Here is an 11636-nt window from a genome sequence, read left to right as displayed (position 1 = left end):
GCGCCCCCCCCTGGGGCCGGCGCCGGCCGCCGTGCTGCCGGCCGTCTCCGTGACGCGGCGGCCCCGGGTCGACGGCGACTAGGTGGGGTCCGACTGGAGCGGGTTAACTCGGTGAGGTCGTGAGGCATCGGGCATAATGGCGGTTTAGTGAACCAAACAGTAGCCAGGACAAGTTTTGGCGCGCCGCGTTTCCCCTTCCTGGACCGTCCTGTCGGCTTTACGCGTTTCGGGCCCAGTCACCGCCTTTTCCCAGCGACAGAGCAGGAAATTTCCGGAAGCAAAGTAGAGCCCACACTCCCCGCCCTCTCCTCAAGGGGAAGGGTCTTCAGGGTGACGGTCCACTCCGTTCGTCGTGACCAGCCTCACCGCTGCTTGCCCCCTCGAGCCGATAGTCTGATTTGACACTTGGCCCAATATGCCCTGTTTTAAAAGCAATTTACCCTCTTCTCATCGCTTTTCAAGGAAGCAATAGGACACGCTTTATTTCCTTCTTAATTCTTTCCAACTTTTTAGAAGTGTTTTTATTACCTCCTCAATTCGTATTTTCCCTTTTGAGTTCCAAGGACCCAGCCTGGAATGAGCACCTCCTTTCTGAGGCTTTCCTATGTACTCGGCCTTGTGAAGTGTTGCTCTTCTCTGTCCCCCGAACAACTAGGATGTATTAAATTCCTTAGCATAGCATTGAACACATTACTATATTTTGTTACTTATCCATTGTATCCAGTAAGATGGTAAATTCTTTGAGGGCAAGGATTATGTCCTTAACTTCACTATTTCCAGGACCTAGCAAAAAGTGCCTTTTCTATTAGCAGTCACTCTATAAAGTGTTTGTAAAATGAATAATTTATAAATGAAGGAGAAGAATAGAACACAGAATTGACAGTTACAGTGGAAAGACTGGGACTCATTAGGGATGTGGTAAATTGAGCAATCTGGATGTAAGGAACACTGCATGCCGGAAAACAGTAACATTTGGGGTCTTGGTGGGTTGGGGGTAGAGGTATCAGTGGTGTCAGTGTGGAGAACAGTGGAAAGTTGTTATTTCTGTTTCTTGAGCAAAGAAGCATCAGAGTAGGCGATTGTTGGAGTTGCACGGCAACTTAGAACCCATGTGGACTGTCCCAACTTGTCATTTTGCAGACAAGGAACCTCCCAGGCCGAGAGGAAGGAAAGAAATAGGCTACAGGTCATATCTGAGGTGACAGAGAGGGGATTTACCCTGAGGCTCCTGATTGCAAGCTGAAGTCCCCTTACGTATATCTCATTGACTGTTCCAGTTAAGAGTAACGTAGAAGAAGGATGGGGGATATGGACAGATGAACCCTTATCCCATTCAGGACATTGTTGCTAAAGTCCAGTTGTGAGGCAGTTTCAGCCTGGATTAGGTTGAAGGCAAAGGAAATGGCAAGGAATGAACAAATTCAGGAGGCATCTTGAAACGTGATTTAACAGAGATTGGTAGGATAAAGGGAGGAAGAGGTTGAAGATACTTCCGGGGACTTCGCTGGGATAGAGGAATGATGATGGAGAAAGAGGAGAGGTGGCAAGTTTTTGGCAGGAAGTAGATGACTTTGGTTTATACATGTTAAGTGTGAAGTGAGATAGGTTTAACAGTTTCCAGGATAGAACGCATCATCGAAACCATGAGGTCATAAATGGTTGTGCGGGGGAAGGTAGGGAAAAGAGAAATAACAAGTCAGTAACTAGGCCAAGTAGTTTGGATGGAAGAGAGAAGCAGAGCTGGTTAAGATGTCAGAGTCATCAGAGATGAGATTTGTTCTGAGAAGAAATAGTAATTCAGTGATTCAGAAACTAACAATTTAGATTCAGATACGGGGGAAAGAGTTTGAGGAGGAGGGGTGCCTAAAGAATAAAAAGCTATAGGGGCGCCTAGGTGCCTCAGTTGGTTAAGTGTCCAACTCTTGATTTCAGCTCGAGTCCTGGGTTATGAGTTCCAGACGAGCTAGGCTCTTCGCGGACAGGGAGGAGCCTGCCTGGGATTCTCTGTCTCCTTACCCCTCCCCCATGCGCATGGGCACTCTCTCGGAATAAGTAAGCTTAAAAAAAAGGAGAAGATGTGAAATATAATTCCTGTCTAGTGGCACACAGTGTTAAACAGTCATCTGTGTATCTTCCAATGTGGCAGAAATTTGGCAGACTACAAGAAATACTTGTCTTCAGTGACACATTTGTACATTCAGTATGAAGTACTCTAAGATTTACATTTTGACAGATGTTGGTAAATTTTTATTTGTAAAAAAAATGTTGTGAAGTCATGAGAATCATTTTAAGAGGCACTCTTGGGCAAAAAAAAAAAAAAGGCACTTTTGGAAGAATAGTGCTACGAAGCACATTTTAAAAAGTCTCCAGTGGAGTTTCCAAGTAACTTTAGACAAAATCACACTTTTTATTTCATACGTTGTTCTATTTTTGTCCATCAGTATGTATTTCCTGACCTTCTAGAGTACATATTATATAGTGTTCTGTGAAGCACTAAGCAAAAGCTTTAATGATTAGTTACTTTCAATGAGAAACCAACCAAGGGCCTAGACATGTATAACATCATATAACTGTATACAGAAAAATTAGCAGTAATTGGAGTTAACTGTTCTTTTTTTCTTGACCTTAAGATTGGTAAATATTAGTGAATATGGTAGGCAGACTTCTAAGATGGTCTCAGTGATCTCACCTCCTGGTATTCATGCCCTGTGTGATCCCTTCCCCTTGAGTGTGGGCTGGACTTAGTGACTTTTTCTAACCAATAAAACAAAGTTGATGAAATGTCATTTCTGTAAGTAGGTTACAAAAGATTGTGACTTTTGTCTTGCTAGCAGACACTCTCTTGCATTTTTGGCTTGCACTCCTTGATAGAGCAAACTGTCATTTAGGAGGGCCCTATATGGTAAAGAACTGAACATGACCTCTAGCCAACAGCCAGTGAAGAACTGAGACCTATTGTTTAAGTTTGGAAGTCAGTCCTGTCCCAGTTGAGCTTTTAGACGGGACCTTATCCCTGGCCAACACCTTGATTGAAGCCTTATGAGATACCCTGAAGGAGGGGACCTAAATTCCTGACCCCTGAAACCTGTGAAATAATAAATGTGTATTGTTTTAAACCACTAAATTTTGGGGTAATCTGTTTTGCAGCAATAAATATTACAGAGAACAATGGAAAATTCCCTTAAAGAAGAAAGATTTGCTTAGTAATTTGGGACATGATTCTTATTTTTATAAGATATTTGGAAAGGAAGCTCAGAGGAAATAAAGTGATTACAGAAAGTTTTAGCTTAGTTGGAATGAAAGTTTCTTAAGAAAAATCCATTTATAGAAGCTGCAGTTGTAGAACCAGTACAGAGGAAACCCTTTGCTTATGAATAAGGCAGTTTCCATTCAAGGTATTGCTCCTGATTTCTGTAACCTGGGGATGATCATTGAATTAAGAGCTTCATGGCTTACTAATGCCATGATGTATACAGTAGGTAAACTAATAACAAATAACTTTTTATTTTATTTATTTAAAAATTTAAAAATGTTTATTTTGAGAGAGAGTACGAGAGTGTGTCAGAGAGAGAGAGAGAGTGAGAGAGAGAGAGAATCCTAATCCTCACTCTCAGTACAGAGCCCAAGGCAAAACTCCGTCTCAGGAACAATGAGATCATGACCTGAGCTGAAATCCAGAATTGATGGCTTGGGCACTCAGAAGAGGCCACTGCACAGATTGGACTTCGCTTGCTCGTTCACTCGCTCCGCTTCCTCTACAACCATGTCTGATAAACCCGATATGGCTGAGATTGAGAAATTTAATTAAGTGGAAATTGAAGAAGACAGAAACCCAAGGGAAAAATCGACTGCCTTCAAAAGAAATGATTGAACAGGAGAAGCAAGCAGGCGAATCGTAATGAGGTGTGTGCCACCAATATGCACTGTACTTTCCAGAAGCATTGTCTTCTTATTTTACTTCTTTTAGCTGTTTAACTTTGTTAAAAGCTGCAAAGAGGTTGGATCAAGTTTAAATGACTGTGCTGCCCCTTGTCACATCAAAGAATCGAGAACTACTGACAAATGAAGGTGCCTGCCGTTCCCATCTGCTGTATGCCTGGCAGCAAAGGAAAAGAACTTGCATGTTGGTGAAGGGAGAAGCTGGGTGGGATGACAGAGAAGTCTAGAGGAAAAGCCAAGCTGGTCCAAGGTGTACTGCAGGCTGTAAAGTGCAGTTTAATCAGAGTGCCATTTTTTTCTAATGAGTTTAATTATTGGAATGCACAGTTTTTTAATATGCAAATAAAAAGTTTTAAAACCTGGAAAAAAAGAAGAATTGGTTGATTAACCTACTGAGCCACCCAGGTGCCCCAATAAATAATTAAAAAAAAAAAAACCTTAGTAACTGATTTGTCATTTGCTATATTATGTATTCTATAAATGTAAATGATTATTACATAGGTTATATATCAAACAGTGGAAGGTAGGTCTCCTGATTTCTAGACCTGTGCATCCAAGTCACGGCTAGACATCCATTTAGCCTGCTGACGCATGTCCTAGAGACAGTGAAAAATGAACCTGTCAAAACTGAACCCATTTCCATTCTGTACAAACCTGACCTCCCTCCTCTAGAGTCTATCTTGCCCACACTTCCACCCTGCTACCCAAAAGAGAGCCGGGAGCCATCTCCAGTATTCGTTCACATACTAGTAGTACTCCCACAATCAGTCACCAGGTTAAGTCCACTTAATCTCAGAAACGACTTTCAAATCCAGCTGACTGTCCGTTGCCCCTTCACTACCTAAGAGTAGATGTGAAAGAGCCTTGTATTAACTTCTATTTTTAACTTCTATTATTTTTTAAAAATTTATTTATTATTTTGAAAGAGAGAGAGCACGCTTGAGGAAAGGACAGAGAGAAAGAGAGAGAATCCCAAACAGGCTCCATATTGTCAGGGCTCCATGCAGGCCCAAACTCAAGGGAATTGTGAGACCATGACCTGAACTGAAATCAAGAATCAGCCACTTAACCGACTGAGCCACCCAGACACCCCTAACTTCTATTAATTTTAGTATACAAAGANGCGCCCCCCCCTGGGGCCGGCGCCGGCCGCCGTGCTGCCGGCCGTCTCCGTGACGCGGCGGCCCCGGGTCGACGGCGACTAGGTGGGGTCCGACTGGAGCGGGTTAACTCGGTGAGGTCGTGAGGCATCGGGCATAATGGCGGTTTAGTGAACCAAACAGTAGCCAGGACAAGTTTTGGCGCGCCGCGTTTCCCCTTCCTGGACCGTCCTGTCGGCTTTACGCGTTTCGGGCCCAGTCACCGCCTTTTCCCAGCGACAGAGCAGGAAATTTCCGGAAGCAAAGTAGAGCCCACACTCCCCGCCCTCTCCTCAAGGGGAAGGGTCTTCAGGGTGACGGTCCACTCCGTTCGTCGTGACCAGCCTCACCGCTGCTTGCCCCCTCGAGCCGATAGTCTGATTTGACACTTGGCCCAATATGCCGTTTTAAAAGCAATTTACCCTCTTCTCATCGCTTTTCAAGGAAGCAATAGGACACGCTTTATTTCCTTCTTAATTCTTTCCAAGTTTTTAGAAGTGTTTTTATTACCTCCTCAATTCGTATTTTCCCTTTTGAGTTCCAAGGACCCAGCCTGGAATGAGCACCTCCTTTCTGAGGCTTTCCTATGTACTCGGCCTTGTGAAGTGTTGCTCTTCTCTGTCCCCCGAACAACTAGGATGTATTAAATTCCTTAGCATAGCATTGAACACATTACTATATTTTGTTACTTATCCATTGTATCCAGTAAGATGGTAAATTCTTTGAGGGCAAGGATTATGTCCTTAACTTCACTATTTCCAGGACCTAGCAAAAAGTGCCTTTTCTATTAGCAGTCACTCTATAAAGTGTTTGTAAAATGAATAATTTATAAATGAAGGAGAAGAATAGAACACAGAATTGACAGTTACAGTGGAAAGACTGGGACTCATTAGGGATGTGGTAAATTGAGCAATCTGGATGTAAGGAACACTGCATGCCGGAAAACAGTAACATTTGGGGTCTTGGTGGGTTGGGGGTAGAGGTATCAGTGGTGTCAGTGTGGAGAACAGTGGAAAGTTGTTATTTCTGTTTCTTGAGCAAAGAAGCATCAGAGTAGGCGATTGTTGGAGTTGCACGGCAACTTAGAACCCATGTGGACTGTCCCAACTTGTCATTTTGCAGACAAGGAACCTCCCAGGCCGAGAGGAAGGAAAGAAATAGGCTACAGGTCATATCTGAGGTGACAGAGAGGGGATTTACCCTGAGGCTCCTGATTGCAAGCTGAAGTCCCCTTACGTATATCTCATTGACTGTTCCAGTTAAGAGTAACGTAGAAGAAGGATGGGGGATATGGACAGATGAACCCTTATCCCATTCAGGACATTGTTGCTAAAGTCCAGTTGTGAGGCAGTTTCAGCCTGGATTAGGTTGAAGGCAAAGGAAATGGCAAGGAATGAACAAATTCAGGAGGCATCTTGAAACGTGATTTAACAGAGATTGGTAGGATAAAGGGAGGAAGAGGTTGAAGATACTTCCGGGGACTTCGCTGGGATAGAGGAATGATGATGGAGAAAGAGGAGAGGTGGCAAGTTTTTGGCAGGAAGTAGATGACTTTGGTTTATACATGTTAAGTGTGAAGTGAGATAGGTTTAACAGTTTCCAGGATAGAACGCATCATCGAAACCATGAGGTCATAAATGGTTGTGCGGGGGAAGGTAGGGAAACGAGAAATAACAAGGCCAAGTAGTTTGGGTGGAAGAGAGAAGCAGAGCTGGTTAAGATGTCAGAGTCATCAGAGATGAGATTTGTTCTGAGAAGAAATAGTAATTCAGTGATTCAGAAACTAACAATTTAGATTCAGATACGGGGGAAAGAGTTTGAGGAGGAGGGGTGCCTAAAGAATAAAAAGCTATAGGGGCGCCTAGGTGCCTCAGTTGGTTAAGTGTCCAACTCTTGATTTCAGCTCGAGTCCTGGGTTATGAGTTCCAGACGAGCTAGGCTCTTCGCGGACAGGGAGGAGCCTGCCTGGGATTCTCTGTCTCCTTACCCCTCCCCCATGCGCATGGGCACTCTCTCGGAATAAGTAAGCTTAAAAAAAAGGAGAAGATGTGAAATATAATTCCTGTCTAGTGGCACACAGTGTTAAACAGTCATCTGTGTATCTTCCAATGTGGCAGAAATTTGGCAGACTACAAGAAATACTTGTCTTCAGTGACACATTTGTACATTCAGTATGAAGTACTCTAAGATTTACATTTTGACAGATGTTGGTAAATTTTTATTTGTAAAAAAAATGTTGTGAAGTCATGAGAATCATTTTAAGAGGCACTCTTGGGCAAAAAAAAAAAAAAGGCACTTTTGGAAGAATAGTGCTACGAAGCACATTTTAAAAAGTCTCCAGTGGAGTTTCCAAGTAACTTTAGACAAAATCACACTTTTTATTTCATACGTTGTTCTATTTTTGTCCATCAGTATGTATTTCCTGACCTTCTAGAGTACATATTATATAGTGTTCTGTGAAGCACTAAGCAAAAGCTTTAATGATTAGTTACTTTCAATGAGAAACCAACCAAGGGCCTAGACATGTATAACATCATATAACTGTATACAGAAAAATTAGCAGTAATTGGAGTTAACTGTTCTTTTTTTCTTGACCTTAAGATTGGTAAATATTAGTGAATATGGTAGGCAGACTTCTAAGATGGTCTCAGTGATCTCACCTCCTGGTATTCATGCCCTGTGTGATCCCTTCCCCTTGAGTGTGGGCTGGACTTAGTGACTTTTTCTAACCAATAAAACAAAGTTGATGAAATGTCATTTCTGTAAGTAGGTTACAAAAGATTGTGACTTTTGTCTTGCTAGCAGACACTCTCTTGCATTTTTGGCTTGCACTCCTTGATAGAGCAAACTGTCATTTAGGAGGGCCCTATATGGTAAAGAACTGAACATGACCTCTAGCCAACAGCCAGTGAAGAACTGAGACCTATTGTTTAAGTTTGGAAGTCAGTCCTGTCCCAGTTGAGCTTTTAGACGGGACCTTATCCCTGGCCAACACCTTGATTGAAGCCTTATGAGATACCCTGAAGGAGGGGACCTAAATTCCTGACCCCTGAAACCTGTGAAATAATAAATGTGTATTGTTTTAAACCACTAAATTTTGGGGTAATCTGTTTTGCAGCAATAAATATTACAGAGAACAATGGAAAATTCCCTTAAAGAAGAAAGATTTGCTTAGTAATTTGGGACATGATTCTTATTTTTATAAGATATTTGGAAAGGAAGCTCAGAGGAAATAAAGTGATTACAGAAAGTTTTAGCTTAGTTGGAATGAAAGTTTCTTAAGAAAAATCCATTTATAGAAGCTGCAGTTGTAGAACCAGTACAGAGGAAACCCTTTGCTTATGAATAAGGCAGTTTCCATTCAAGGTATTGCTCCTGATTTCTGTAACCTGGGGATGATCATTGAATTAAGAGCTTCATGGCTTACTAATGCCATGATGTATACAGTAGGTAAACTAATAACAAATAACTTTTTATTTTATTTATTTAAAAATTTAAAAATGTTTATTTTGAGAGAGAGTACGAGAGTGTGTCAGAGAGAGAGAGAGAGTGAGAGAGAGAGAGAATCCTAATCCTCACTCTCAGTACAGAGCCCAAGGCAAAACTCCGTCTCAGGAACAATGAGATCATGACCTGAGCTGAAATCCAGAATTGATGGCTTGGGCACTCAGAAGAGGCCACTGCACAGATTGGACTTCGCTTGCTCGTTCACTCGCTCCGCTTCCTCTACAACCATGTCTGATAAACCCGATATGGCTGAGATTGAGAAATTTAATTAAGTGGAAATTGAAGAAGACAGAAACCCAAGGGAAAAATCGACTGCCTTCAAAAGAAATGATTGAACAGGAGAAGCAAGCAGGCGAATCGTAATGAGGTGTGTGCCACCAATATGCACTGTACTTTCCAGAAGCATTGTCTTCTTATTTTACTTCTTTTAGCTGTTTAACTTTGTTAAAAGCTGCAAAGAGGTTGGATCAAGTTTAAATGACTGTGCTGCCCCTTGTCACATCAAAGAATCGAGAACTACTGACAAATGAAGGTGCCTGCCGTTCCCATCTGCTGTATGCCTGGCAGCAAAGGAAAAGAACTTGCATGTTGGTGAAGGGAGAAGCTGGGTGGGATGACAGAGAAGTCTAGAGGAAAAGCCAAGCTGGTCCAAGGTGTACTGCAGGCTGTAAAGTGCAGTTTAATCAGAGTGCCATTTTTTTCTAATGAGTTTAATTATTGGAATGCACAGTTTTTTAATATGCAAATAAAAAGTTTTAAAACCTGGAAAAAAAGAAGAATTGGTTGATTAACCTACTGAGCCACCCAGGTGCCCCAATAAATAATTAAAAAAAAAAAAACCTTAGTAACTGATTTGTCATTTGCTATATTATGTATTCTATAAATGTAAATGATTATTACATAGGTTATATATCAAACAGTGGAAGGTAGGTCTCCTGATTTCTAGACCTGTGCATCCAAGTCACGGCTAGACATCCATTTAGCCTGCTGACGCATGTCCTAGAGACAGTGAAAAATGAACCTGTCAAAACTGAACCCATTTCCATTCTGTACAAACCTGACCTCCCTCCTCTAGAGTCTATCTTGCCCACACTTCCACCCTGCTACCCAAAAGAGAGCCGGGAGCCATCTCCAGTATTCGTTCACATACTAGTAGTACTCCCACAATCAGTCACCAGGTTAAGTCCACTTAATCTCAGAAACGACTTTCAAATCCAGCTGACTGTCCGTTGCCCCTTCACTACCTAAGAGTAGATGTGAAAGAGCCTTGTATTAACTTCTATTTTTAACTTCTATTATTTTTTAAAAATTTATTTATTATTTTGAAAGAGAGAGAGCACGCTTGAGGAAAGGACAGAGAGAAAGAGAGAGAATCCCAAACAGGCTCCATATTGTCAGGGCTCCATGCAGGCCCAAACTCAAGGGAATTGTGAGACCATGACCTGAACTGAAATCAAGAATCAGCCACTTAACCGACTGAGCCACCCAGACACCCCTAACTTCTATTAATTTTAGTATACAAAGACTTTCTCAAGTTCTGTTTTTAAAGTTCTAGTATGTTTAATATATAAAATATCTCTTCTAAAGCAGTTCAATTCCATTCTCCACTAGAGGGTCAATTGTAATAAATATAACATGTATGAGACGTGACCATAAATTGAGGGATCTAAACTGAAAATCATTAAAGTCACATATCATACAGTTCATATATCTTATATTAAAATACTTTCTGAAAAGTATTTTTGTACACATTGCCACTGATGGTTTAACTTAGTGTTCTATCTTTATTTCTTTTTTCTTTTTTTTAATTAGTTTTTATTTATTATTTGAGAGAGAAAACAAGTGGGGGAGGGGTAGAGGATCTGAAGTGGACTCTGGGCTGACAGCAGAGAGCCTGATGTGGGGCTCAAACTCACAAACGGTGAGATCATGACCTGAGTCAAAGTCAGACACTTAACCGACCGAGCCACTCAGGTGCCCTGTGTCTTATCTTTATTTCTGAAATATCTACTGTCACTAGAGTCCAACACTTTCATTTGAGTCTTTTAGAAAGCATCTGCAAGAAAGGGACTTACCAATTTTAGAAAAAGTTTAGGTTTCAGGAACATTTCATTGCTTATGTTTTTAGAATTAAAAAAAAATTATCTTTTGAACGAGGGGTGGGGAACCTCTGTTTTCTAACAGAGATCCAAGGCTTTGCTTAAGTTGATCAGGCCAATAATAAGTTCAGCAAAAGTTTAATTAGTTGGTGATGGATTAAGGCTAAGAGTGAAACTCAGCAATGTAACACACTCTTCTCATGTCTTTCATGATAATTTGTTAAAATCAGTGAAAATATCTTGTATACCTATATACCTTATTTAGTTGCTTTATTTAAAGCATTTAAAATGGCTGGTGCTTTTTTGCTAATGTGTGGCCCTTTCCATAGTTCTGTAATAGTGACCCTTGATTGAAAATTTTTTTTCCACTCTGGTTTTAAATCTATTAAGAAATTTAAGATTCTTTTTATAGTGATTGCACAGTGCAACAAAAGGCAGTTTTCCATACAGAGACATGAGCACATTTAATCCTGTCATTCTAAAAACACACATTGTTAATGTTTCTTAAAAACAAGTTAAAGTGTCCATTGCATTTATTTCTTCATTGAACAGATATTCACCGAGTACCTGCCGTGTGCCATTGTTCAAGGTGCTGGGAATAAAGAAGTTAGTTAGACCGAGTCTCCAGGCTGTTGGAGCTTAACATTCTAATAAGAGGAGACAGACAGTGAAGAAGTAAATCAATCCACGACCAGGACAATTTCAGACTGTGGTACAGTCTGTGAAAGAAGTCGAGTGAAACTGGGCTGTGGAAGTGGGGAGGACAGAGGGAAGGAGAGAGGTGTTCTCTTGAGATGAGACGGCCAGGCCTCTCTGAGGACGCAGGCTGTGGACAGAGACCTGAAGGACGAGGAGACCGGCAAGCAAGGCCTGAGTGCCTGCAAGGAAGTGCTCCAGGCCCAGGGAGCGCCGCTTGGAGGATCTGGGGACAGGGGTGGGGAGGAGGCGGGGG

At 41.7% G+C, this 11636-nt stretch overlaps 2 pseudogenes; both read left to right on the top strand.

Annotated features, from left to right (window-relative positions):
• Positions 1-2237: 2237 nt before the first annotated feature.
• LOC144221312 (thymosin beta-4-like) lies at positions 2238-4239 on the top strand (annotated as a pseudogene).
• A 3049-nt stretch (positions 4240-7288) lies between these two features.
• LOC144221311 (thymosin beta-4-like) lies at positions 7289-9288 on the top strand (annotated as a pseudogene).
• Positions 9289-11636: the final 2348 nt, after the last annotated feature.

This window comes from Crocuta crocuta, unplaced genomic scaffold, assembly GCF_008692635.1.
Source record: "Crocuta crocuta isolate KB4526 unplaced genomic scaffold, BGI_CrCroc_1.0 scaffold20, whole genome shotgun sequence".
In the NCBI taxonomy this organism is placed as follows: domain Eukaryota; kingdom Metazoa; phylum Chordata; class Mammalia; order Carnivora; family Hyaenidae; genus Crocuta; species Crocuta crocuta.
The sequence above is the reverse complement of the archived record's forward strand: the minus strand, read 5'-3'. Positions and strand labels throughout refer to the sequence as shown.